At 35.1% G+C, this 22,603-nt stretch overlaps 1 protein-coding gene across 4 annotated transcripts in view; it reads left to right on the forward strand.

The window, feature by feature from the left end:
* Positions 1 to 22,603, forward strand: part of LDLRAD4 (low density lipoprotein receptor class A domain containing 4) — a 567,965-nt gene that overhangs the window by 111,656 nt on the left and 433,706 nt on the right. Inside the window, exon 1 of one of the 4 annotated variants that reach the window (XM_031946681.1) lies at positions 20,851 to 21,514. The exons of the other annotated variants lie outside the window; for them this stretch is intronic. The gene's annotated coding sequence lies outside the window, so the exon portion shown is untranslated. Of the gene's footprint in view, positions 1 to 20,850; positions 21,515 to 22,603 lie in introns of those variants that run through there. 4 annotated transcript variants of the gene reach the window in all.

Here is a 22,603-nt window from a genome sequence, read left to right on the forward strand (position 1 = left end):
GTGTATTCCTCTTTCTCACTGCTTATTATTTTTTGAGATATCATTCATCATATTCAACTAATATACATGTCCTTTTATCTTATCTTTGTTCTTTTCAATTGTCCTAATAATGGTAAAGTTCTTAGGAGTTGCAAGTATCATATTCTCATGTAGGAATATAAACAGTTTAACCTTATTGAATCCTTAATGATTTTTCTTTCTTATTTACCTTTTTATGCTTCTCATGAGTCTTGTTTTTGAAAATCAGATTTTCTATTCAGCTTTTGAATTTCTATTTCTTTCCCCCTGGAGGATTATACTCAGTTTTGCTGGGTAGGTGATTTTTTTGTTGTAATCCTAACTCCTTTGCCTTCTAGAATATCATTTTCTAAGCTCTCTGATTCTTTAATGTGGAAGTTTTTAAATCTTATGTTATTCTGACTGTGCCTCCATGATATTTAAATTGTTTATTTCTAGATTCTTGAAACATTTTCTCTTTAATGCAGGAGCTCTGGAATTTGGCTATAATATTCCTGGGAGTTTTTATTTTGGTATTTGTTTTGGAAGATAATCAGCAGATTCTTTCAATTTCTATTATATACTCTGATTGTAGAATATCCTTGACAATTTTTTGAAAGATTATGTCTAGGTTTTTTTTTTATCATGGTTTTCAGTTAGTTTATTAATAATTCTTAAATTATCCTTTCTTGACTATTTTCCAAGTTGAAAATAATTTTTCCAGTGAGATATTGAACATTTTCTTCTAATTTTTCATTCTTTTGATTTTGTTTTATTGTTTCTTAATGAAATTATTAATTTCCACATACCCAATTCTTATTTTTAAGGAATTTTTTTCAGTGAACTTTTGTACCATCTTTTCCAGTTTGGCCAGTTATGCTTTTAAGGAATTCTTCTCTTCAATGGTTTTTGGTGTCTTTAAAAAAAAAAACAACTATTTTTCCTAGTCTGCTTTTTAAGGCATTATTTTCTTTAATATTTTTGTGCCTCCTTTACCAAGTTGTTGGTTCTTTTTTCTCCCCAGGATTTTCTTGTATCACCCTAATTCCCCCCCCAAATTTTTATTCTCTCTTATTTGATTTTTAAAATCTTTGTGGAACTCTTTCATGGCCTGAAATTTTTCACATTTTTCTTTGAGACTTTGGAGGTAGCAGTTTTGACTTTGTTGTCTTCTTTTGAGTTTGTGTTTTAATCTTCTCTGACACAATACTAACTTTCTGTGGTCAGGTTTTTGTTTATTTGCTTATATTTCCAGCTTTTTTTCCCTTGACATCGCATTTTATATGTTAAAATTGGGCTCTGATGTCCCAAGCTTCTGCTTTTTTAAGCAGCTTTTTTGAGAGCTAATTGTGAGGGTCACTTCTTCCAAGGTGGTATGATCTTAGAAATGCATTTACTACTCTCTTGATATTATATAATATATCAATGACATCCTTGACATCATTGTAGAAAGCACTAAATGTTATTGACCAAATTATCCTGTGTGTCATCCAAAATTTCTCCTGGATTCTTTCTGTTATGCCATGAAAATAATGAAAATCAACAATTCCTGTTCTTCTTAGATTGCAAAGGAAAGAATGTCATTTGCTATGAACTGGTCAATTGAAAGGATGTTGATTTTATGTCCCTAAAATTTGGTAAGACTTGTGAATATTTTACAAGTAGAAAATATAAAAAGAATTCAACATTAATTCTCAAACCTGGAAAAAGATGCATCCTTATAATATTGTGAAGGCAATATGCCAAAGATATAATTCTGTATGATTCATGGTTAAAGTAGTTTATTGTGGATGGGGATGGGATGGGGTGTTGATAAATTTATTGTAGTGATTTTGATCAGTATAGTTGTCACTAAGAACAACTTGATAGATGATAGGGACAATTATAGCTGCTAGGATCATATCAATAAGCAGAATGTTACTGAGATTATTCTTCAGCAATTATATCTCAAGTGAGGGAAAGATGAAGAAATTGGCCTAATGTCTTAAATACAAATAAGGAGTGGATTAGAAGAAATGTGAGAGCCTTTGAGAGTCCCCTTGAGAGCATGAACTAATTTTTTTTACCTTTCTTTGTATCCCTAGTAATTAGCACAGTGCTTGACATATAATAGGCACTTAATAAATACTTATTGATTGACAAAATGATAGTGACAAGATGTACTGAGGTTCCTACTCTCAGGTCAGCAGATAGTGGCCAGCAGACTGTATAGTAAGCTTTCAAAGCATTGGGAGTTATTGACATAGCTGGATGACTTTGAAATGGCTTAAAAACCAACTCAGAAAAAGACAAGCAAGTATAAGACCCTGGCCAAAGGACTTAAACAAATTGGAAAACTGGACAACATCAAAATAAAACAGATCTATTCTTTTGTCAGGAAGACTGATTTCACAAGTCCTAGCTGGCTACCTTATAGAGCCGTAGATCTATTATGTTTTGGCAAAAATTCAGAAAGCCCTATTCCTAAACACTAGCATATCATTGGGAATTTTCTTTTCTGACGACAGAGTACTTAAATATTCTTAATGTTTGTGATGAATCTGCTATGAGATGCCCTCAAATTTATGAGTCATAAAAGTAGTAGTAATCATATCTTCATTTTCCATGTTGCTGAATGCTTTCCTTCCAATGATAGTGGTTGTAATTTCAGTTGTATCTTACTCAGAGACATTACAGTGGCTTGTCATTTCCTTCTCCTGCTCATTTTACAGATGAGAGACTGAGGAAAACAGAATTAAGTGACTTGTCCAGAGTTACACAACTGGTAAGGATCTGAGACCAGCTTGGAACTCATGAAGATGAGTCTTCCTGACTTCAGACCTGGCACTCTATGCACTCTGCTGCTTAATTGTACCCTGCTTCCAAGGGCGTTTAATCCAATTCATAGTCCTTATCTCTACCTATACAGTTCCCCTTTTGAGAGGTGTTGGGATATTTCCATTTTGGATAGAGAAATTGAGACAACAAGAAATTAAATAGCATCAGCATAAGCATAATATGGCTTCACTTGATATTAGTAGTAACATAGTTTGTAGTATTATATAGATTTGTACAAATGCAACAATGCCAAGCAAAATAGAGCATCTTCTTAGTTTGCTAAATTGCCTATCTGATCACACATTTTGCAGGTTCCCATAGGAATGGCAATATGCACATATATATTTATATACATATATATATATATAATATTATATGTATTGGTATGGTATGGTATATAATATTACCATCCACTAATGTTTGATCAGAATATATGAACCACATCTTTCTAGGGTTCAGAGGATAGAGATTATAAAAAATTAATAGAAACATTATTAATTTCTTCTTGCAGTTTCTTTTTGAAAATAAAATTTCAATGTGCAGGGGCCTACATTCGTTCATTTGGAGTGATAAAAATCTCATCCAGTCATTGGAGAAGAGAGAATAGATGGATTCTTATTAGTAATTCCATAATTGGTGTGGAAATATTGACATGGCTGGGTGCCCAAGATTTTTAGGTTCATTCAAGCATATCCAAGTTTTCAACGACTTGAAATGATTGTTTTGATCTTAGGGGGCTGTTGTGGTTTGTTGCTCAAGTTTTGTTTTGTCAAATTTTCTGCAGGTGCAAATTAATGTTCTGCCATCAGTAAGAATTTCCAGTAGATTTATGACCATTTTTCTTGCATAGTTTAATTACTTCATTGTCTTAAGCATCCTTCTGTTAAAAGAAAAAGAGTTCTGTGTCAGCTTGACTTTTTTTGAGAAAGATAACCCTAAAGAGATACTTAAATATCCAACATTTTCTTACAACAATTCTCTATTGAGTGGAGTGATTAATGAGCTTTAAAACTTTTATTACCTTGCTTTCTTTAAGTAGCTAGTAGGATCTTATAAGTAAAAAAATTGGGACTGCCATAATTTTATTATTGTTTTTGGTTCCACACCCATTATTTATCACAAGAGTATTTAAGATATCAAGGAATAATAATGGTAACTGAACTTGTGATTTCATTAGTATAGAGCACTCTGAGATTAGGAAGCTCTGTCTATTAATACATATTGGTACCTTCTTTGCATGTTACTGTCTTAGAGAGTTGGCTTGGGGCACAGTGAAGTTAATTGATTTGCCCAGATTACCATCACAGATGTGTGGCTTAAATTTAGGTCTTCTTGTCTCTGATTCCAGCCTTCTCTCTACTGGACTATGCTTTCTCACAAGGCACCAAGAGATTTTTCACCCAAACTTACCAGAATTGTAAGTTTTGTGAGGGCAGGAACGCCATGGAATCTCATCTTTGCATGTTTCCTCAGTGCTCACTAGCAAGATATTTCATATCTGTAACTTCTTATTTTTTGCCATTACTTTGACCAGTCCTGTCCAGGTAGGCAATAGGAAATAAAACATTCATTCAGAACATAATAAATTTAATATTGAACATATGGGTATATTCAATTAATTTCAATCCTTCAAGGAACTATGATTTCATCAGGGTGTCTGTTTTCTCCAATGAGGCAGATTACATCCTCTCTTTGCTTTCTCAATTAGTGTGACCCGAAAAATTAATTCACTGGTCCTACGCCTCTTCCAACATAACTGAACTGAATTAGTCTTCCATCGACAGACTGAATTCATTCTTGTCCTTTTCCTCTTCCTAATTTCTATAAGAACTTGCACTCTGATGGCATAACCTTTGAAGGATTCAGAGACACCTGAGTATTAGAGTAGAACCATAATAAAGGGTGTTCATTGTTTACTGGAAAAATGGACTAGTTGGTTATCTCTTAATCTAAAGTCTGTGCCCTATTCTTCTTCCCAGAATAAAATACGGGTTTTTCTTTTGTTGGGTCTATATATTGAGCTGATTTCTTAGTTTATAAGTATTACAAATTCATAAATAGTTGTATTTTTTTTTTTTTTTTTATCTTTGAGTCATGGCAAAATGGCCTTTCAGGACTTTTTTTTTTTTTTTAATTTGATGTATCTCTTGCTTCCTTCCTTCTTTACCCCAACCTGTCATTATTTGGTTACATCTTTACAGCTCACTGATAGTAATATGAGCCCTCACATTCCAGAGGGGGGAGGGAAGAGAATGAAATTCTTGTAAATTAATAAAACCACTAGCTAAACCTTCTCTGCTACCAGTAGGGGGCACTTGGATGTAAAATCAATTTATATCTATATCTATATTTATATATTTTTAATTAGAAATTGTAATGAAGTAAACTCTTGAGTTCTCAAGGTGTCAAAAGAGGCCTTCTAGATTGCATTGAAGAAGGAAGTCAAAGACTTTATTCAATATAGACTTGATGCATTATAAGAATTTTTTCTTAATCTAAGCAAAAAAAATTGAGGAATAGAAGTAAATGTATTATTTCATGAATTTGTTTTCATACTTTTTAAAACTTAAATTGTTTTAAAAACATGTTTTAAGATTAGAATTTAAAGGAAGGGATATATGGTTTATTTTGTATAAACAAAAGCCCAGAATTTTTTTCTTCACCTCCTTCTTCCCTCCTTCCCCTTCCCCCCAGGGAAATGCTGCCTGTAGGATTTCTCATTTTCACCATTTATGCTACATTTTAGATTAATCAGATAAGATTTTAGGAAATTTGGGAAATCAGAAAAGATTTGGGAAATTTGGGGAAATAAGCCACTCATGTTCTGATCTAAGAAAAATGCTGACTAACATGCCTTCTGCATGGTTGGCAATATGTTTTGGGCTAGAGGGATCTGGTCTCTGTCTGCAAGCAGTTTATAGTTTAGCTGAAAGAAGATTGGATGTTAATGATAAAAGCTTTCAGAAGGCATCAGTTTCCTGTGTTTGTTCTTTGGGAAACATATAGTGCATGAAGGATATTCAGCAGATTTTGTCTTCACTCCAATGAGAATTCACATTTATTTTCAGGCCCAGGACCATTGAAATTCTTCCCAATGTAAGCTCAAGTCCAGTGAGTTCATTGATATTTTCAATATTTAAATGATCAAATGACATTTGATGGGTGGTAAGCCAGAAGATAAATAAATCTATTTGCTTATATATACAAGTATATATTTAAAATTTCAAATATCCTTTTAAGCTTTTAGAACATTCTTGGAAATTATCGATTTGGAAGGTTCCCTTCATAGTGTAAACTAAGGAAAAGGAGTGGCTTTTGGGATAAGTATATATGTATAAAATTTGACCCTGAAATGATTTGACTAGAATGAATATAATGAAGATGGCAAGATGCCTCTGGTAAAATGAGTTTCCAGGTAAAGAATATCAGCCAAAAGCCATATAACTTAAAAATCACTGAGCATCAAACTTGGAGCATTTTGTCCATGTGATTTACCCGGACATTGCTTTCTGAGTATTATAAAGAGGTGATTAGGTTGAGTGTCTCACCAAATCTTGGGATAATAACTCTTCTGCTACATTTTTTCCCAATTTGAATCAGAGAATGTTAGAATTCAGAAACAATTTAGAAATGATTTAATCTAAGTTTCTCTTAAAATTTTTTTGTTACTGATTTTTTAATAAAAAAATAAATTTATTTAAAACTTAAATGCAGAATAAGAAAAAACAGAAAAAGAAAGAATTGAAGAGGGAAAAAAGACATTGTCATATGCTCAGCAGAACATTATGTAAGATTTAAAATATGTAACAATTCAAGTTTCTCTTTATACAAATTAGAGAACCAAGACCCAGAGATACAACTAGGGCAGGTTTAATATAGAAACTTAGAAGATGCTTACAATACTTAAATTCCTTCTATAGCATATCCAATTAACTTTAGTTAGCAAGAATAATTGGTAGAAATAAGAAATTACTAGGTGCCTTACTTACTTTTGGTGACTATACCTTAGGTACTCACTGAAAGTCAGTTTTTATACACTAAAAAATTCCAAGTCAGTAGTTAAAAATTCAGCTGTCTTTGAAGAAATAGAAAGGGACACTCTTCATTTTCTGTACATCTCTATTTTATGTTCTGCCAACTTGGAGCCATTTGAATTAGAAGAGACTGAAAATTTTGATCAGTCAGATTCATGGGGATTGACTACCCAAATGTCTGAGCATTGAGAGAATTAGTCTTTCTAGATCTCTGTTATGTAGCTTTTGCTAGAAGAAAAAATTTGTGGCTGTCTCTTTTGGTAAAAATCTAGTTGTTTGTGGTTTTAAGAGATATACCTTCTGCCTTTCTTCTAGTGTTTCTAAGCAGGTATTGAAATTATTTAATTACATCTATTTGAATGGGAATACCTACTTATGCATAAATTATGCAAATATATGCTGATCATGCAAATACAAGTTGACTTGAGTATTCTCAGAGCTGTCCTACAATATATTCCTCCATCACTGTGTTTCCACAGTTGACTGATATATGACCTTTTTTCTTTGAGTAAATCATAAGAAGTGGCATGTGCAGTATTATGGAAATAGAAGTAGCTCTACAGCTGGAGAACTTCCACTCAAATCTCAGCTTTCTCCCAAACTATCTGGTTCATCTGGAATGGCATTTGCCTTTTCTGCAACTTGATTTTCTTATACACAGAATGGGAGAGTGGACGTTATTCACTCTTGAGTTGCTTTCCAGTTCTAACTTTCATGATTTTCAGCATAAATATCTCAGTATCACTATTTGTATGCCCTATACCTATCTATCTATATCTGTACTTATATATCTTTACCTCAATTTATATATCTATAGCATCAATAGTTATATCTGCATCTTTATTTTTATCTCCGTCTCTCCATCTACACTATCAATATCTATGTTATACGAAGAAATTGAAACTGTTTCTAACCATATGAAAAGATGCTCCAAGTCATTATTAATCAGAGAAATGCAAATTAATACAACTCTGAGATACCACTACACACCTCTCAGATTGTCTAGAATGACAGGGAAAGATAATGCAGAATGTTGGAGGGAATGTGGGAAAACTGGGATATTGATGCATTGTTGGTGGAGTTGTGAACACAACCAGCCATTCTGGAGAGCAATTTGGAACTATGCCCAAAAAGGTATCAAACTGTGCATACCCTTTGATCCAGCAGTGCTACTACTGGGCTTATATCCCAAAGAGATACTAAAGAAGGGAAAGGGACCTGCATGTGCCAAAATGTTTGTGGCAGCCCTGTTTGTAGTGGCCAGAAACTGAAAACTGAGTGGATGCCCATCAATTGGAGAATGGCTGAATAAATTGTGGTATATGAATATTATGGAATATTATTGTTCTGTAAGAAATGACCAACAGGATGATTTCAGAAAGGCCTGGAGAGACTTACATGAACTGAAGCTGAGTGAAACGAGCAGGACCAGGAGATCATTATATACTTCAACAACAATACTATATGATGATAAATTCTGATGGACCTGGCCATCCTCAGCAGTGAGATAAACCAAATCTTTCCAATAGAGCAGTAATGAACTGAACCAGCTACACCCAGCGAAAGAACTCTGGGAGATGAGTATGAACCACCACATAGAATTCCCAATCCCTCTATTTTTGTCTGCCTGCATTTTTGATTTCCTTCACAGGCTAATTGTACATTATTTCAAAGTCCGATACTTTTTGTGCAGCAAAATAACTGTATGGACATGTATACATATATTGTATTTAACATATACTTTAACATATATAACATGTATTGATCAGCCTGCCATCTGGGGGAAGGGGTGGGAGGAAGGAGGGGAAAAATTGGAACAAAAGGTTTTGCAATTGTCAATGCTGAAAAATTACCCATGCATATAACTTGTAAATAAAAAGCTATAATAAAAAATTTAAAAAATATCTATGTCATATACCTGCATTTCTATCTGTAACACTATCATCATCTCCTTTATATGTATGTGTGCACCTATATATACAATACATATATGGAAAAAAATATATGGGATTTGTGTATATATGTATCTGTGTATAAATGTTTATGTATCTATCTATATATCCTTTTACTTTCAGACTTTTTTAGATGTTGCCATGCTTGTTTTATGTCTGAGCCTATCATTTATCGATAATACTATTAGAAGTGATGTATGCTTCTATCTGTATATCTTTTAATAGACAGATCTTTGCCAGTCTTATGGTCTATCAGGGAATTCATTTATCATAAATTCAGTGATATGTCTCTTTAAATAGATGATAAATTATTTCTAATGAAGGTTGAACTGGCAGATTGTTTCAATGGTTCTTTCTAACCTCAATTCAATATTGTAACATAAGAATGGACATATTCACGTGGTTTCTTGCACATGAGAGGACTTAAGTGAGAGTGGCTGTTACTTTATAACACCTAAAGAATCCTCACAGATATTGGTGGGCAGAAATCCTTTGGAGTAGTTCTGGGATTTGTAACAAACACAGAATCACCAGTTTTGAGAGATGTCAAATTTCTCTCGTAGCTCCTGCCACTGAGAGTATATTCTAAGGAATCAGCTTAAGGATGGGCCAAACATGGGCAGAACTGCCTCATTTCTAAGATCAGAGGTGTGTGTGTGTGTGTGTGTGTGTGTGTGTGTGTGTTTGTGTGTGTGTATGAATGGATATGATCAAATTATTTCATGTAGTTTCTTACCAATACATAAAAATAATTGGTAAGAGCCTGTCTGAAATCTGTATAGTTAATGTTTTTTCATTGACCTATGTGAATTTTAAGGCATTTTGTCATCTATCTTTATCTAAAGATAAAGATAAAGGTACTAAATTGTTGGCATAATAAAAAAAATAATTCTTTCAGCGTAGGAACAAGACAGTGTGGAAAGAGTGATGCTTTGGAATCAGAGAAGCAAGACTCTTATACCACTTTTGACACTGCTATTGTGATCTTTGTCATGGCACTTAATCTTCCTAGGTCTCAGTTTCCCAGTAAAATGAGGATATTAGACTAGATGATCTTAAAGACCTTTTCCAGTTCCAGATCTATGATTCTATTTCAAATCCCTTGACAAATATTTTCAAACACTGTGATGAGCACTGGAGATAGAAAGAAAGGCAAGCTCACACTTTCTCCCTCACTTTTCTAATGAGGAGGGGCTGGGAAGCAAGGAGGGGAACATGGAAAATAAAACTCACAGAGGAGTCTAGGATATTTTGTTCAGTGGAGCCAGTTGCTATCACATATACCTCCAAAACCTGCCATAGGTTGAAAAACCATTTCTTCAGGTTTAATGTCTGTAAACTATCTGCACACAACCCCTGCCTTCCTGCCCAGAGAGTTTGAGACTTTAAAGGAAAGATGTGAAGCTTTGTGTCTCCCAAGGATTTTAAGATCAATTCAACCTTGATAACAAACCTCTTTTTAAAATTACTAAAAACAGTTTTACTTAACAAATATTTCTCCAGATTGTAAAAAGAAGTTCTACCCATATACACACTTGTTTATATATAACTATGTTGCATACATTCAGTTGTTTGTATGTATTTGTATATAGCATATACATGGTGTTTTGTATTCATAGAAATATAGAGAATAAATTGGAAGTAATCTCAGGGGAAGGCATGGTATGGGAGGAGTAGAGGAAGAGTGTAGGAAGTGGGAAGGGGTTCTTGAAAAAGGTAGAATTTAGGTTTTAAATCTAGCAAATCCAGGAAGCAGAGATGAAAAGGGAAATAATTTTAGGTACGGGGAACAGAAAATGAAAAAATACAGAGACAGGAGGTTAACTATGTCATGCAAGGAACAGCAAAAAGATAATGTTTCTGGATTAAGTATATGTAGAAGAAGGGTAACGTATAAGAAGAGTGGAAAGATAGAAAAGGGTCAAATAAAAACCAAACAAATTTTTTATGTTGGATTTAGAAGATGAAACCAGAGTTTATTGAGTTGAGGATGGTGGTGGTGTATATGACATAATCAGACTTGTGTTTTATGAAGATCTATTTGAGAACTGAGTGTAGCATGGATTGGAGTGGGGAGCAACTTTAAGCTAGGAGACTAACCAGAACTCTATTTCCATAGGACAGGTATGAGGTCCAGTAGTCTATACCAGGGAGGTAGTTGTGTGAGTAGAGTGGAAAAGATGACTATAAAAGATATTTCAGTGATGTTTCAGCTAGAAACAATCCTGGCAAAAGCTATTATCATGCTATTATTACTTTATATTTAGTGTGCTCCTTTATTTTTATACTTATTATTACTGTTATTATTATTTTGTCAAATGGAAAACAGTACATCATCACAATCTAACAAAGAGCATTTAAAATGTGTTAAAGAAGTTTGTCTTCTGATAGAATAACCTTTGGGAACACAAGATACTCTTACACCCACAAAGGGTATTGTAATACATTACAATTTATAAGCTGTAAAAGTCTGTGAAAGTGGCCTGAATTTTAACTACCCTGAAGTGCCAGTTAACAACTTAAAACACTTATCCACGAAGTCAGAATGTTCTATCCTGATTTTTGCTGAATGGGATAGAGATTTGAGCCTAGAATCTGGGAGACTCACCTTTCTGGATTTAAAATTTGGCCTCAGACCCTTATTAGCTGTGTGTCCCTGAGCAAGGTGACTTGATCCCATGCCTCAGTTTCCTCATATGTAAGATGAGACAGAAAAGGAAATGGCAAGCCACTTCAGTATCTTTGGCAAGGAAACCCCAAGTGGGATCACAAAGATTGGGATGTGACTGAAATGACTGAACAACATGAGTCCTCCAGTGCAATGTAGGTGTATTGGTGGTTGACCTAAGACATAATATCCTTTTTTTTCTCTTGATGGATTCCTGTGGTGAAGTTTTGTGCTAGGGGATGAGGTACTTTTATCTAAAAATGTATATTTCTGTGGGACTTTTCCAGTGAGTTGCTTTTACTTGGATACCAGCAGCAATTGCAATAGTTGGAGTGGCTGATTAAGTAGATAAGCTCTTTGCAATCAATGAGAATTCCCTCAGCTAGAATGAGAACAACAATGATTACTACATACAACTGTTGCTGCTACTACAACTCTCAGCTAGCATTTATATAACACTCTATGGTTTGCTAAATGTTTTAGATTTATTATCTCATGATTCTTAGTGATGTTCTGAGGTGGACATTGTCACCATCTCCATTTCAATATAAGGAAACTGAGGCTGGGATGGAGGTTAAACCAGATAGCCAGTTAGTTTATTCCATACCTACCATGCCCTAACCACAGTGTTGAGCACTGAGATTACGAGAAGCTGATCTTGCCCTCAAAGAACCGACAATCTAATGGATGAGACAGAAAGCACCCAAATTTGTACAGATGAGCTTTGGCAACTAGATCGTTCATTAAGTCACTTGGTCAGGATCACGCAGTATTAACATTAATGTGATTTGCTAGCATTTACATATTGCTTTAAGATTTGAAAAGCAACTACCATGAGAAGTTGTACTATTTATCATTCTTGTTTTATAATTGAGGAATTATGCCCAAAGGCTAAGTGACTTGTCTGGGCTCAGGAATCAAATTTGTGTCTTCCCGTCCCCACATCCAATTATCTTTTGTGCCATTTAACTCCTAGTTGGTGTTAAGTATCTTAAGGCAGTGTTTGAACTCGGATCTTTCTGATTTCAAGTCTGGTACCTGTATTTATTATGTTACATAACTTCCTTGTAGAGTGTTTTACTCTGTGTATTTTTAATGACAGTGTAAAGTCATGGGAGAAGAGAATGGTGGTGGTGATGGCAGGGAATATTATTCATTTGATTTGTGTGGAAAAAATAAATTCAGCTAGGTGGTAAAGTGGTTAGAGCTCTGAAGCTGGAGTCAGAAAGACTAGACACTTAGCAGTTGTGTGATGTTGGGCAAACGTCTTATTTCTAATGTCTCATCAGTACTGATGTTCCCCATAACCCCTACTTGGGCCTCCCACAGCACTTTGTTGCTCTTATCTGATGTATTTGTAGTATTACAATTTGTATTATAAATATCTTATTCCTCTTTCTAGAATCTATGTTTCAACCAACAAGGAAATAAGAAAGAAAGAGAAATGGGGAGAAAGAATTTAAAGGAGGATAAATTAAGGAAGGGATTAGTCCTAAGAAACACAAACTCTAAGGAATGATGCACAGAAATAGTTCTTTAAAATGACAAAGAATGGGGATGTGATGGAATGCCCATACACTGATTGGAGAACGGATGGACAAATTCTTATATATAAATGTGATTGAATACCATTTAATTTCTTTTCAGTGTAATGACCAACTACAATTCCAGAGGAATAATGATGCAAGCATTCTACCCATCTCATAGAGGTAAAGGACTCAGAATGAAGATTGAGGCAACATTTTTTTAGGGGGGAATATAAAGAATTTGAAAATTTATGACTACATATTCTCATAATGAGTTTTGCTTTTCTTGTGTACTTAATTAGGGTGGAGGGGTGGGACAGAAGGATTAGAAGGCATATTTTGTCTGATTAAAATAAATTTAAAATTTTTAGATAAATGGGAATGGAGGCAAGGAATGTAGATAGCATTTTTAGGAGGCTAGCTGTGAAAGTGAATAGTAATATAAAAAGTGCTCTTTTGATCCAAATTAAACCTACTAATGTAGGAAATATTTTTTCCAATAAAAACTCATTCTTTTTATGTTTCTGTCCTAGATATGCTTTAGAAGATTGTGTATAAACTAAAATTTCATTGATATAATGTCAAATTATATTTCCCACTGACTTTTATTATGTTTTGAGATATCTCTTCAAAAAGATATATATATATATATATATATATATATATATATATATATAGAGAGAGAGAGAGAGAGAGAGAGAGAGAGAGAGAGAGAGAGAGAGAGAGAGAGAGAGAGAATTTATTATGTATAGAACTCCATAGTAGGCATGGAAGGGAATTCACATTTTAGATAAGACAGTTCTTGCTCTCATATAACTTATAGTTATAGACATCAAAGATAAACTTAGTGAACTCTGACATCATCAACATGGACTACCTCCTTTGATAGCAACTCATCTGTGACTCAGTGGAAGATCTGTAGAGTTAACGTCCCCCAAAACTTCATCACTGTGTCATGATATGAATGGCATGCTTCTCCAAACTGAGCCAGCCTGGTTTGTAGATAACGGATTTACGGTCTGTTGTCAGGCCCATTAAACTCTGTAGATGCTCACTAATTCAATGTTTCTATGTTATGTCCATTTGCTGTCCCTATTCCTTTGTCCAGGCCATCCCCCTGTCTGCCTCACTTCTTAGAATCTCTGTCTTCCTTCAAGTCAGAGCTCAGATGTCCCCTTCTGTAGGAAACCTTTCTTGACCCAATTAGTGTTTTCTGACTCTTGAAATTATTTTTTAATGCTTTGTGTAGACTTTGTATTTGATATCTGTGTTCATGTTGCATCATTTACGTTAAAATTATATGGTTTTTTTTTTTTTGAAATTTCCAACTAGTTCAGTACTTTGACCATAGTATTTAATGGAGGCTCATAATATAGAAAGATCTTTAAGAGTAGTTTAAAGGAAGTAGGAAACAGGAGTAGAGATTATATCTGGCCAGGATGATTAGAGACAACTGTGGAGAAAGTGGTATTTGAATTAAACCTTGGTTTTGATGAGCAGGTATGGGGATGGGAACATCATTGTGGATAGAGAGCAAATGTGTGCAGGTTGGAAAAGGTAAAGAATCTTGGGGATTGTCACATAGCCCTGCACTGAAATGTAGGTGCAAGAAGGGGGGATAATAGGAGATAAGGTTGGAAAAGTAGTGTGCTGTTGGATTATTGGGACACTTGACTGACAGACAGCCTAAGGAGTGTGGGTTTCATTCTGTAGCTCTGGGGGAATTGTTAAAATTTCTGAGAACATGCAATATGATATTATAGGAAGATTAATCTGTCACACTGCAGGTGAAAAGTGAGAAACAGGAGACAAGACTAGTTGAGAAGTGGTTGTTTAAGGGGCAGCCAGATGGCACAGTGGAGAATACAGGCTCTGGAGTCAGCAGGACCTGAGTTCAAATGTGATCTCAGACAATACTAGCTGTGTGATCCTGAGCAAGTCACTTAATCCCAATTGCCTCACAGAAAAAAAAAGACAAAAATGAATTACAATAGCCTCCACACACAACAAAAATTTCATTCAAAATTCAGGAAAGGGATTTTCTTCTATGAAGGCGAGAAATGTGCTGATTTTATCTGATTTTATTTTGTTTGGCTAGAAGTTAGAAGGTGCTTTAAAAAAATAAGTTGGGGCAGCTAGATGGCATAGTGAATAAGGTACCACTCCTGAAGTCAGGAGGACCTGAGTTCAAATTCGGCCCTAGACACTTAACACTTACTAGCTGTGTTATCTTGGGCAAGTCACTTAACTCCAAAAGCTTTGCCAAAAAAAAAAAAAGTTCCCAATACCTATTAAAATTATTACCCCTCCCAAAACATAGGTAATGTTATTTTATGTAAATTTAATAAGTGAACTTTTTGAACTTACAAAATGGGGAGCCAAAAAGATGTATTGCAATACAAGTTCAAAAAGACCTAGATTTAGAGTCAGAAAATGTGGATTCAGATCTTAGCTCTGCTTTTTGCCACCTTGTGATCATGGGGAAAATCACTTAATCAGGTCTCTCAGCTCCCTTTTCCTCATCTGTAAAAAAGTAGGTTAGATGGATGATTTATATGATTCCTTTTTAGGTTTATACTCTTAATCAATTTATTTTGCTTAATCCAAACCTAAGAATGAAAAAGAATTTATATTGATTAATAAAATTGATTTTTCTGTCAATAAAAAGTTATTATAATAAAAAAATAAAATTGATTTCATCAGTCATTCAGCAAAATTGTACTGAATACCTGCTGTACTACTGGCACTGGGCTAAGTACCTAGAAGTTGGATTCAATCATATTTTAGATAATGCTGCATATTTTTTAAATGTATGATATCATAACCTAATACTGGTTAATTCAGCAGTTATTTTTAAGTATCTCTTATATTGAAGCACTGTACTAGGCACTAGGGATTCTAAGATAGATGCATCTCAATGCAACAGAAAAGTAGTAGGGCTAAATGCTATGAGAAGTTGGAGGAGAATGAGAGCAATTTCACTGGTGGAGAATGGTGGTACAGAGTGTAGGAAGAGTTCATTCTAGGCAAAGGGGACTGGAAAGTGCAGACCACAGAATTAGGAGATGGAGAGTGAGCCAGTAGTCCACTTTGGGCGGGAATGTAGAATATGTGAAGGGAGTTTTATACAGATTAGGGAGTGCTTTGAATCTGTGTTTATGTAGTCTACTTTTGTTTTTACCACTACTTCAAATCCAACATGTCTCTGAGCTTATTATATTGTTCTTTTAAAAGTATTTATTTCTTCTGATTCTTTTCTGTCAGTGGTATTCCCTGTTTATGCAGCTTCCCATGATTAAAATTCTCATTTTATTTTTGACTTTTCTCAGTTGCTCATCTCTCCTGTCAAGCTGTCAACCAATTTCTGCCTGCAATTGCTCATCTCCATGCAGTCTTCTCTATTCATAACACTACCTGAACCTTCTTGCTACCTGCTTAGATTATCCCCACAGCCTTTTAACAGACTTTTTCCTTTATTCATTATCTCCTCCTCCAGTTTGTCCTGCAGATTAATGCTAAATTACTCTTCCTTATACACAGATGAAATCTCAGAGCTCTTTTGCTCAGAAATCTTAAGTAGAGAATCCTCGGTGTTTACTGGGTACTGTTTAAAACTTTAAACAAATTAGACTACACTTTGTTCCATGAAGTTACATTTTCTTTCCTGCCTGCCACATACCCACATACCCAATGTCTTTTCTTGGTAGATTTCAATCATTCTGTAAAACTTAACTCAAATGTAGCCTTCCTTATTTGCTCATTGGTAAGGATGTTTCCCATAAATAACCCTTACTTGTACTTCCTATAGTACTTTGTTCAACTCTTTTGTTATCTGATAATTTGTATTATAAATTTCTTGTTTGTATATTATTCCCCTTTTAGATTTTATATTCTGTAAAAGCAAGGATTTGGTCTCATCTAAGCTTTCTATCTTCTCTAGATACATGTTTATTGATTGATTATTAATGGTGATATCAAGAAAAAATGAGAAAATGTGAAACAAAGTTTTGTAATCTATTAGGTAGAGTCAGAATTGATTTCCCAGAAAAGAAAATATTCTTTTTTTAAATTTTCATTTTTAATAGTATTTTATTTTTCCAAATACATGCAAAGATAGTTTTCAACATTCATCTTTACAAAACTTTGTATTCCAAAATTTTCTTTTTCTTTTCCTCTCTTCCTCCTCTCTTCTCCTACCTCCTCCCTCAGATAGTAACAGTGGACAGAGTGGTGACAAGGACTCTAAAGCCAATCTTGATTTAATATTTAATAAATATTTGCTGAATGAATGAGTCTGAAGAATGGTCCAAAATATTTCAAAGCAACAGTGAATTGCTAGGTAATGTTGTTTCTGATTTTCTTGAGCATGTTTATATTTCCATAACCTGATTTCCTTTAAGCTCCAGGCATATGAGGCTGTTATGTGCTTGGCTTTATGAACAGTACTGTCCTTGAGATGTTAGAGGAATATCTATGGAGCATTATTACCATTTTTTCTAAAATTATAATAAGGGTGAAATATTTAATTAAGATTCATGATTTTATGTAGTACCCAAGCATTTTAAGGTTTCTTTGGAAGGGGTTAGAATCATTTTTATAAAAAGCTAAGAAAATTTACAAGATTCCACCTAACATGGATGGAAGGTCACTGTGGGACTTGAAGACTTTGCATATAGAGGGTATGCAGACTATATTCAGCCTGTAGCTATTTTGAGTTATGTATAAAGAGTTTTTGTGGCTGCAGATGGTTAGTGGTGCTTTCATTAAGGTGTTAAATTGCGTCAGTTTACCAAAGGATGAATTTTTAAAATGAGCTTTTTTTAAGCATCTTTTTTGGGGGATAATGGGAGGGAGGTTAGAACTGTGACCACAAGTCATTGGCATAGGGAACTCCTAATGTGGAAACTTTCTTCACTGATGCTGAAAGACAACTTAAGTATAATTATAATCTCAATGAGTCTGACTTGCTCATGGTTAGAGAGCTATTATGTGCGAGAGAGAAATCTTGAACCAAGAGTTTCCTGACCTAAGGGCTCATGCTTAATATTATGCTTTGCCATGCTTGAGAGTCTTATTGATATTACTTTAGAACTTTTAGTGCAATCCCAATCTTAAAATATTAGTATCTTCTCCATGTCAGAAGCCTAAATTGGTGATTGGAGAGCACAGATTATTTCTTTGGGGCTGGGCTTCAAACACAGGGTTAAAGTTCAGGCCTGCCCCAGAACTTAAAATCTTAAAGAGTCACAATTGGAACTATTCATGGGAAGACTAAAGCAATTAGGATATGAGAAGTTGTGACTTGTAAGTAAATTGGATTTAAGTGAGGGAGGACTGTGCAAGGTCACCTGCTTCCCTTTCCCCTCCAGAACCAACTGAGTCCAGTGGCCAGATATAAATCAAAGATGGCCCTGGATCAAATGGGAGACCTTGGCCATTTTTCAGATATATATACACCCATGTTCCTACAGAAATTAAGGACAGTTGAATTCACTTAATTGTTTGCCCCGGTGGGCTTTTTCCCTAACTCCCTTTTGGTGGTTCACATGCTGTCTACCTTTGTTTGTCCCTTGATTACAAGAAACCAATCTTTAAAAAAAAACCTGTTATCCATGTATCAGAAAGAGAATGCCTTCTCTCAGGAGAATGTTCTTGATCAAAGGGACAATTTGCCACAGTCCCCATCTGGAATAAGAAGCCCAGTGCAACCAGACTTCTAAGAAACCTTTCTGGCTGCTGTGGAATCCTCCTCCCCTTGCTTAGTCTTAATTTCCTCTCCTCAGTTCATCTTCAGGAAGCCACATTTTAAGGTTCAGCAGATGCTTCCCCTACAGGTCAGAGCTGGTGCAGTGATCTGTCTGAGACAGTGAGTATTGCCAGAGGATTAAGCCCTGCAGACTTCTCTCTTCCCCTCCCCTCCCCTCATCCCTCACCCCTCACTTCCCCTTCTGCCTGCTTGCCCTTGGTCTGACTCTCCAACCACAGTGGCAAACTTCTTCAGTCAGAGAGCTCATTAATTCCTTCCAGAACAGATGGTCATGGTGGGGGACCAGAGCGCACAGCAGTGCCCAGGGACCACGAATGGTAAACCGTGATCTGGTGGCAAGGAGATATTCTTTGTGAGGAAATGAAGTCCCCCAAGTCGACCGACTTGGCTTCTTGGGAGCAAGGGAGGACTAATGAATGAAGGAAGCTGGCAAATTTTGTGGGACTTTCTAGTTCAGTTTCCATGATTCTCTCCAAAGAAAAACTAGTAATTTATCGAACTTTTCCGTTTCTTAGTTTTCTCTTGAGTATGGGAAAATGAGGTATGAAAATAAGGAGTTGGGTTACAGAGGAGAAAAGGAATATAAAGTCTCCCCCTTGGTGTCTTCTTGGTACCCCACAATGGCTTGGTTGAACTTTCTGTAATTATTTCTTTGTGTAATGCAGTTGTGAGATATCAGATCCTAAAATCATAGATTTAGAGCTAGAAGAAACTTGAAAGATCATCTAATCCAATTCTCTTATTTTTCAGTTTAGGAAACTGGGTTCCACATAGGTTAAAAGTGACCTGGCCAAAGTTATAGAACTATTAAGTACCAGGGCCAAGATTTGAACTCAGGTTTTATTACTCTAAGATAATTTCTCTTTCTAGTCTATTATTGAACTCAGGTTTTATTACTCTAAGATAATATCTCTTTAAATTCTACTACTTCATCTACTAAAGTGCCATCTCTATCACAGTCTTCTAGATTAGCCTACAGTGATGTTAGTTGTGTGACTTTAAACAAGTAATAAACTCTCTGGGTTTCATCAGTAAAATCAGGGAGAGGGACCACTTAATTTTAAGGTTCCGTCAGTTCTAACATTATGTAATATTATATTCTAACTGCATTTCATTCTTCATTTTCAGGGATAGAGAAGTTTAAGTGAAGTGACTTGCTCAGGTTTATATAGCAAATTAATAACAGAGCTAGAACTAAGATCAGTTCTTGCTATGAGTCCATGCTTATTTCTGTCAAGTTCATTGATTTTATTATTCTGTTTGTCTTCAGACACATAGCACCTGCTAGAGCAAAACTTCTTAAATTGTGAGTCACAACTCCATATGAAATTGCCTAATTGAATGTGGGGGTCATGAAATGATCATGAAATAATCAGAAATGAATCAGTAAATGTTTGATTTGTATACTTGTATAATTATATACCTGGGGTCATGTAAAAATTTCTTGGGTGAAAAGGATTCGTGAATGGAAACAGTTTAAGAAGTCCTGTAGTAGAGAATCTGTAAGAGATCAAAAAGCATTTTATGCATTGGACAGAACTACTCTGAATTAGAAGATCCGAATTCAAATCTTGCTTTAGAAACTTATTAACTATAAAGATCCTGGTTAAGTGTCTGGGCTTAAGCCTCCTCATCTATAAAATGAGATATTGGATTTCTCTTCCAGCTCTAAATTAAGGAGGGCAAGCTAGGTTGGTGAGTGGGTAAAGTGCTGAAACTGAAGTTGAAAAGACTGATCCTTCTGAGTCTTTGGCCTTAGACATTTACTAGCAGTCTGACCACTTAATCCTAGTTGCCTCAGTTTCTCATCTGTAAAGTGAATTGGAGAAGGAAATGGGAAACCACTCCAGTATTTTTGCCAAGAAAACCCCAAATGGAGTCACTTCATGAAAAATTGGATATGACTGAACAACAATTAAATCTGGTATTCTGTGATTCCATGGAATGATAATGTTGGTTATAATGTTTTGCGCTTTCTTGTTTATTATAATCTATTAAAGTTGAAAATTCTCTCATATTGAAATATATATAAATATATATATTTAAAGAAACAAACTTACTTTTGCACTTTCCCTTTTGCCCTAAAGCATTGGCTATTGGCACTGATCTTGTGCAGAGAATAAAGAAAGAAGAAAGATTCCTTCTTCTTCCTGGAAGCCTCACCTTTTGCCACCCTTGTTGTGCTGGACTATCACTGTGTGACAACTCCACAGTCTTGGTATCATTTCATCTGTCTCTTATGACCCCTTCCCCCCCTCTTTCCCCAAATAAGCCCATGGAAATGTGCTTATGTTTAGAGGCTTAAGAATTTGAATAAATTAGATGCTTTTGCCCAACCCTAGAATAAAGGCTGTAGTTATTTTAACAACAAAAAAAATCCTGCAGTCTTCAGCTATTTCTGGATGTAGACTGGTAATTAGCATGCCATTTGTAATTCACTGCTGTCTCAGGCTCTGTTTGTTTCCTTGTTCTAACGCACTGCGTTTGGGAGACTGGATTTATCTCATTTGGATATGTGATTTTTGTAGAGACCTCTAAAATGTCATCATGAGATTGATCATTTTCTGGAGCTAAAGTTCACCAGACCTGGTATTTGCCTCACAATTGTTAGCTTCTTGTGGGGTGTTCGGTGGAGTAGTGTAACAGCTTGCTAGGTTGGAGTTAGATGGTATTTAGTTTGAAGGAAAACTGTTACATCAGCTACAGCAAGACGGAGGCTTCCTGGAGAAAAACATACCTCATGAGAAGAGCAGGTAAATTTTGTGATGTGCTAAGGAGGCTAGGTTAGCAGTATTTTGTCTGCTTTGCTTTTATTTATAGAGAATTATTTTACATTTTTTAGTTTGTGAATTTGCTTGCATGGATGGAGGCCAAATGCAGATGACTGTCTCTCATGTGATTTATGTTGCCAAAGTGAAATGAAAATGTTTGCAATGTACTTTCTCATAACTGGATGCACGAGGAGGTTAGTGGAGGCTAGTTGGGGTTTCTTCCTTTCAGGCTCCATGCCTTCTCTCCAGCTATAGCAGAAAAATAGTTATTTTTTAGCTTTGCTATTGTTGCATTTGGAAAGCTGAACCCTGTAGTGTATTATAAAATAAGAACTTGGTTTTGGTCCAAAAGAGAAAGCTTTCAGTTCCTGCTTTTTTAGAAAGATTTATTGTTAATAATAATTAATGAAGAGGACAGACACCTACTCTAACTTCTACCCAAAGCTGGGATCTCATTTACAAATAATATGCCTAACAAATGGTCATTGATCCTTTTAAAGATCTTTAAAGATCAATAATAGGCAACTCAAGGGGTAAGCTAGGTGGTACAATGGATAGGGCCTGGAATCAGGAAAAACAGAATTCAAATCGGGTCTGGGTAAGTCATTTAATTTTGTTTGCCTTAGTTTCCTTATCTGTAAAATGAGCTGGAAAAGAAAATGGCAAATCACTTCAGAATTTTTGTTAGGAAAACCCCTTATAGAATCATGAAGAGTTTGACATAACTGAGCAACAGCAATAATAAGGGAATTCACCAGCCTCATTCCATTTTTGGATAAGTGTTAGCTTGAGTTAAAACCCCTCTCCTTGTAATATCCATTCAGTGGCCCTAGTTCTCCATTTCTGGACAAAACAAAACAAGCCTAATCATCCTTTTCTTCACATGACAGCCCTTCAACTATTTGAAGACAGCTTTCATGGTTGCTCTAAATCTTTTCCCCTCCTTTCCTTCCAGTATGGGTTGAGCATTACCATTTCCTCCAACAAATATTCTTTTGGTTTTAAAAAAAGATCATCATTCTTTTTCTTGTACTGGCTAGTCCATTTTATTCCAGTTTTTCAATTTCTATT

Source organism: Sarcophilus harrisii, chromosome 1 (assembly GCF_902635505.1).
Source record: "Sarcophilus harrisii chromosome 1, mSarHar1.11, whole genome shotgun sequence".
NCBI lineage: Eukaryota > Metazoa > Chordata > Mammalia > Dasyuromorphia > Dasyuridae > Sarcophilus > Sarcophilus harrisii.